Raw genomic sequence first — 6,879 nt, 5'->3', positions numbered from 1 at the left:
CCGCCGCTGCAGCCGGCGCACCGCGCTGATCCTGGCAGGAGCCAGGAGCCAGGTGCTTTTCCTGGTCTCCCATGGGGTGCAGGGCCCAAGCACCTGGGCCATCCTCCACTGCACTCCCTGGCCATAGCAGAGAGCTGGCCTGGAAGAGGGGCAACCGGGACAGAATCCGGCGCCCCGACCGGGACTAGAACCCGGTGTGCCGGCGCCGCAAGGTGGAGGATTAGCCTATTGAGCCACGGCGCCGGCTCTGTTTTTGGTTAACTTTATACACAGAAGACCAACTCTATATTATGCAAAGATTGTAACAATTTGCACACTCACATACACACAATATTTTAAAAAAACTATTGGAGAACAAGTTTTACAGTTAACTCTCCTAATACAACTCAGTGAGGACAGAGGTCCTGCATGGGAAGTTAGTGCACAGTGACTCCTGTTGTCATACATTCTTATGTATGATGTCAGTGACCACCCAAGACTCTTGCCATGAGCTGCCGAGGCTGTGGAAGGCATTTGAATCCACAGTCCCCATTAGTATCTAGACAAGACCATGAGCAAAGTGGAAGTTCTCTCCTCCCGTCAGAGAAAAGTACATCCTTCTTTGATGGCTGCTTCTTTCCACAACACAGAGCTCTTAATGTACAGTCCAAATCGCTAGCAGTAATTATTCTTAAATGACTTTATGTGTTTCTGCTCAAAAGGACTTGCTGCAAGTTACTGAGCAGCACAGTTGAATTGTGAGTTTTTTATTAAGTTTTATTAAGGAGATCATCTCTGTCATGGCAGTCCTTATGTTGTAATGACAGGCAAATCACTTTATAGTTTAGATATCAGTTTTCTGTACTTTACATGACTCCGGTATTCTGAGGTCCACTGGTAAAATGATTTGATTCCAGTAGATCTTCCAAACAAACCTACCGTGGCCTTAATGATACCTGATGTGTTTTTCTTGGTTCTGACCATACTGTTTATGTCCTTATAGAGGACTCACTCCAACGTACGGATGTACCATACATGGTCATTTGCTGACCTCTTATCCTGTGCCTGGCCAGTGAGCTAAGTGCCTTCAGAGAACTAACTGTCCCCTCTCTCCATGGCCCCTTTGCCCTGACCTCTCCTTACTCCTTCCCTCTCTTCCCCCCTTGAGAAATAGACATGCTGATAATTTGCTCTTTCTAGAAATAATTACAGTAAAGTTCATCTCTTTGTACTGTTTACTTTTCGGTATGTGTATACTTGATGTGTAATTTCTGTTCCCTGCTGAAGTCCTGTTTAGTTTACATAGCCTGAGTGTAAATTCATATCTTGACTCTCAGAAAATGTAAGAATGTTATTAGAAGACACTTAGGAAGATTGAATCTTCATTGAGCTATTAGTTACAGGGATTGGTCAAGGCATGTACTTCATGGAATACCTGATGTGTTTTACATGTAAGAAATGAGAACTCAAGTTTCATATTCCAAGGGTTTTAAAAAGATTCAGTTGGATAGGGAGGACGCAAGATGGCGGAGTAGGAAGGGAGCACACTGATAGTCCGGGGAGAGACAGTTTAATAAAAGTGGAGATACTGCAGGTTCAAGGAAGAGTAGGGGAGGAAATAGCAGAAGAAACTCTTCTGGAATGCGTGATTCACAGTGGACCTGCGTGGAGAGCGTGGGAGACCACAGTTCGGGACACCAGCGGCAGACTCAACACACCAGCGCTGGAACGCGAGGTGAGCTGAACCTCAATAGCCCAAGACACCGGCAGGCAAGCGGAGAGAGGAGACTAGAGGGAAAGACCCCCGGGGGGGGGGGAACTTCACCAAGTTAACTGGAAGAGAGAGAGAGAGAAAAAAAAAGGTGCCTGGTACGGACACGGGTTTCTCTCTCTCTGCTCACCTCTCAAGGGCAATCAAGACAAAGAGCAGGCGCCATCTTGGACATACGTCATAAGCAGAGCAACCTCAGGTCTGCACTGGCCCTGAGCCTAGCAGAAAAACCTGACTCTGGGTGGGGCGAATTAACAGGAGATTAGGACCTAGTAAATTTCTGGTGCTACTGAACTGAGACTGTGAAAAAAGAGACGGTGGGGGAGAGAACTCACGGAATTCATGTGAGTACTCTCCAGAGACGCTACAATTCCATAACTTTGGCAACCCAGTGGGAGACTGAAGGACCTAAATCTACGACCTGACACCATCAAGTTACTAGAGAACATTGGAGAAACCCTTCAAGATATTGGCACAGGCAAAGAATCTCCGGAAAAGACCCGGGAGGCACAGGCAGTCAAAGCCAAAATCAACTATTGGAATTGCATCAAATTGAAAAGTTTCTGTACTGCAAAAGAAACAGTCAGGAGAGTGAAGAGACAACCGTCAGAATGGGAAAAAATATTTGCAAACTATGCAACAGATAAAGGGTTAATAACCAGAATCTACAAAGAGATCAAGAAACTCCACAAAAACAAAACCAACAACCCACTTAAGAGATGGGCCAAGGACCTCAATAGACATTTTTCAAAAGAGGAAATCCAAATGGCCAACAGGCACATGAAAAAATGTTCAAGGTCACTAGCAATCAGGGAAATGCAAATCAAAACCACAATGGGGTTTCACCTCACCCCGGTTAGAATGGCTCACATGCAGAAATCTACCAACAACAGATGCTGGCGAGGATGTGGGGAAAAAGGGACACTAACCCACTGTTGGTGGGAATGCAATCTGGTCAAGCCACTATGGAAGTCAGTCTGGAGATTCCTCAGAAACCTGAATATAGCCCTACCGTTCCACCCAGCCATCCCACTCCTTGGAATTTACCCAAAGGAATTTAAATTGGCAAACAAAACAGCGGTCTGCACCCTAATGTTTATCGCAGCTCAATTCACAATAGCCAAGACCTGGAACCAACCTAAATGCCCATCAACGGTAGACTGGATAAAGAAATTATGGGATATGTACTCTTTAGAATACTATACCGCAGTAAGAAACAACAAAATCCAGTCATTTGCAACAAAATGGAGGAATCTGGAACACATCATGCTGAGTGAAATAAGCCAGTCCCAAAGAGACAAATACCATATGTTCTCCCTGATCGGTGACAACTGACTGAGCACCTAAAAGGAAACCTGTTGAAGTGAAATGGACACTATGGGAAACGGTGACTTGATCAGCATAGCCCTGACTGTTAATGAACAACTTAATACATTATCCCTCTTAGTAGTTTTTTTGTCTGTTCTACTTAATATGACTGGTTTAATTCTGTAATTAATACACAGTTATTCTTAAGTGTTGAAATTAAACTGAAATGTGATCCCTGTTAAACATAAGAGTGGGAATAAGAGAGGGAAGAGATATATAATTTGGGACATGCTCAAGCTGACTTGCCCCAAATGGTAGAGTTAGAAACATACCAGGGGACTCCAATTCAATCCCATCAAGGTGGCATGTACCAATGCCATCTCACTAGTCCAAGTGATCAATTTCAGTTCACAATTGATCATAATGAAAGGACTAAGAGTCAAAGGGAGCACATAAACAAGTCTAGTGCCTGCTAACACTAACCGATAGAATAAAGGGGAGAGTGATCCAACATGGGAAGCAAGATACTCAGCAGACTCATAGAATGGTAGATGTCCCGCTAAACAGCACTCTGGCCTCAGAATCAGCCCTAAAGGCATTCGGATCTGGCTGAAAAGCCCATGAGAGTATTTCAGGCATGGAAAGCCAAGACACTCTGGCAAAAAAAAAAAAAAAAAAAAAAAAAAAAAAAGAAAGAAAGAAAAAAAAAAGAAAGAAAGAAAAAAACAAAGCAAAAAACAAAACCTAAATGAAAGATCTCTGTGAGTGAGATCCCAGTGGAAAGAACAGGTCTTCAAAGAAGGAGGTACCTTTCTCTGAAGGGAGGAGAGAACCTCCACTTTGACTATGACCTTGTCTTAACAAGATAAGAATCGGAGAACTCGGAGGGCTTCCATAGCCTTGGAAACTCATGACTGGAGCATAGGGAGATTACTGATGCCATAGACAGGAGTGTCAATTGGTAAAGTCAACAACAGGAGTCACTGTGCACTTACTCCTCATGTAGGATCTCTGTCCTTAATGTGCTGTACATTGAGATTTAATGGTATAATGAGTACTCAAACAATATATTTCACTTTGTGTTTCTATGGGGGTGCAAACTGTTGAAATCTTTACTTAATGCATACTAAACTGATCTTCTGTTAAAAAAAAAAAAGAAATTGGGGGGCGGAGCCAAGATGGCGGAATAGTGAGGGCGCGCACCGATAGTCCGGGAAAATTTAGTTTAATAGAAGGGGAGTTACGGTAGCCTCAGAAAAAAGAAACAGGAAAATATTGCAGACGAAACTCTTCTGGATCCAGTGGGCATGAATCGGAGGACCTACTAGGAGAACAAGGTCACCCACTGCGCACGGAAGCCGAGCCGCAGGACCGAGCCGCGGGACCGAGCCGCGGAAGCCGAGCCGCGGGACTGAGCTGCGCAACCTGCAGGGTCTGCGTGCAAGTGCTCGAAGGGGAGTGCAACAGCGGGGAGACTTGGGACGTCCAGGGCTCCGAGTCCACACATCGGCGCTGGAAGGGGAGCAGACCTGCGTGGAGAGCGTGGGAGCCCACAGTTCGGGACACCAGCGGCAGACTCGACACACCAGCGCTGGAACGTGAGGTGAGCCGAACCTCAATAACCCGAGACACCGGCAGGCAAGCGGAGAGAGGAGACTAGAGGGAACGACCCCCGGGGGGGGGGAACTTCACCAAGTTAACTGGAAGAGAGAGAGAGGGAAAAAAAAAAGGTGACTGGTACGGACACGGGTTTCTCTCTCTCCGCTCACCTCTCAAGGGCGAGCAAGACAAAGAGCAGGCGCCATCTTGGACATACGTCATAAGCAGAGCGACCTCAGGTCTGCACCGGCCCTGAGCCTAGCAGAAAAACCTGACTCTGGGCGGGGCGAATTAACAGGAGATTAGGACCTAGTAAATTTGTGGTGCTACTGAACTGAGACTGTGAAAAAAGAGACGGTGGGGGAGAGAACTCACGGAATTCACGTGAGCACTCTCCAGAGACGCTACAATTCCGTAACTTTGGCAACCCAGTGGGAGACTGAAGGAGAATTTGAGCCCACTCCGAGGGCCGAACAGATTCCCTGTGTGGTCCTTGGGAAAGAGCTTCCGATCTCTGGCTCCTGTGGGTATATCATTTGCCTGCTAACTACCTCCAACTTCGTTCAGCTGTGCAGAATAACTTCCCTTTTGAATCAAAAAAAAGAGAGAGAGAGAGAGAGAGAGGTTTACCACGCCCAACCTGGGAGTGTCACCTTTGGCACACCAAACAGAGCTCTCAGGCCACACCCATCTCAAGCCCTAAGGCTCCATCAAAAACAGATAGTCCACTTAATCTAGAGTCATAGTATAACAAGAAAAAGCACCACAGTGAAGAAACCAAATATCTCCAATATGACAAATAACAAACGCAAAAACCAAGGTAATAAAAACAAGGAAGTCACCATGAAGCCCTCAAATGAAAAAGACACCCCAATTCAAGATTATGAGGATGATGACATAGAAGAAATGCAAGAAGCAGATCTCAAAAAATTGATAAGAACATTAAGAAGTTCTCAAAAACAAATTCTTGAACTACAGAAATCCTTAATGGACAAGATAGAAAATCTCTCTCGTGAAAATGAAATATTAAGGAGGAATCAAAATGAAACGAAACAACTAGTACAACAGGAAACTGGGATAGTGACTGAAGTGAAGAATTCAATAGATCAAATGAAAAACACAATAGAGAGCCTTACAAACAGAATGGGAGAAGCAGAAGAGAGAATATCAGACTTAGAAGACAGAGAACAGGAAAGGATACAGTCAGACCAAAGAAAAGACGAGGAAATTAGAAATCTAAAACATATTGTCGGGAATCTTCAGGATACTATTAAAAAACCCAACATTCGGGTTCTAGGAGTTCCTGAAGGCATGGAGAGGGAGAAAGGATTAGAAGGCCTTTTTAGTGAGATATTAGCAGAAAACTTCCCAGGTTTGGAGAAGGACAGAGAAATCCTAGTACAGGAAGCTCACAGAACCCCTAATAAACACGACCAAAAGAGATCCTCACCACGACACGTTGTAATTAAACTCTCCACAGTGAAACATAAAGAAAAGATCCTAAAATGTGCAAGAGAGAAACGTCAGATTACTCTCAGAGGATCTCCAATCAGACTCACAGCTGACTTCTCATCAGAAACTCTACAAGCTAGGAGGGAATGGCGAGATATAGCCCAGGTACTAAGAGAGAAAAACTGCCAGCCCAGAATATTATATCCTGCAAAGCTATCATTTGTGAATGACGGTGAAATAAAGACTTTTCATAACAAACAGAAATTGAAAGAATTTGTCGCCACTCGTCCAGCCCTGCAAAAGATGCTTAAAGATGTGTTACACACAGAAACAAAGAAACACGGTCATCAATATGAAAGAAGGTAAAGGAAGGAAACCAAGGAAGGAAAGCTCACAGCAAAAGATCACAGGGAATTCAAAGCATATATTAGAACTTATCTTTGGCAAATGGCAGGGCAAAGTTACCACTTATCATTAGTCACATTGAACGTGAATGGCCTGAACTGTCCAGTTAAAAGACACCGTTTGGCTGATTGGGTTAAGGAACAAAACCCATCTATTTGCTGCTTACAAGAAACACATCTTTCCAACAAAGATCCATACAGACTGAAAGTGAAAGGCTGGAAAAAGATATACCATGCCAACAGAAATGAAAAAAGAGCAGGCGTAGTGATCTTAATATCAGACACCATAAACTTTACCACAAAAACCATTAAGAGAGACAAAGAGGGACACTACATAATGATTAAGGGATCAATTCAACAGGAAGA

The sequence above is a fragment of the Oryctolagus cuniculus genome, chromosome 17 (genome assembly GCF_964237555.1).
Source record: "Oryctolagus cuniculus chromosome 17, mOryCun1.1, whole genome shotgun sequence".
In the NCBI taxonomy this organism is placed as follows: Eukaryota; Metazoa; Chordata; class Mammalia; order Lagomorpha; family Leporidae; genus Oryctolagus; species Oryctolagus cuniculus.
The sequence above is the reverse complement of the archived record's forward strand: the minus strand, read 5'-3'. Positions refer to the sequence as shown.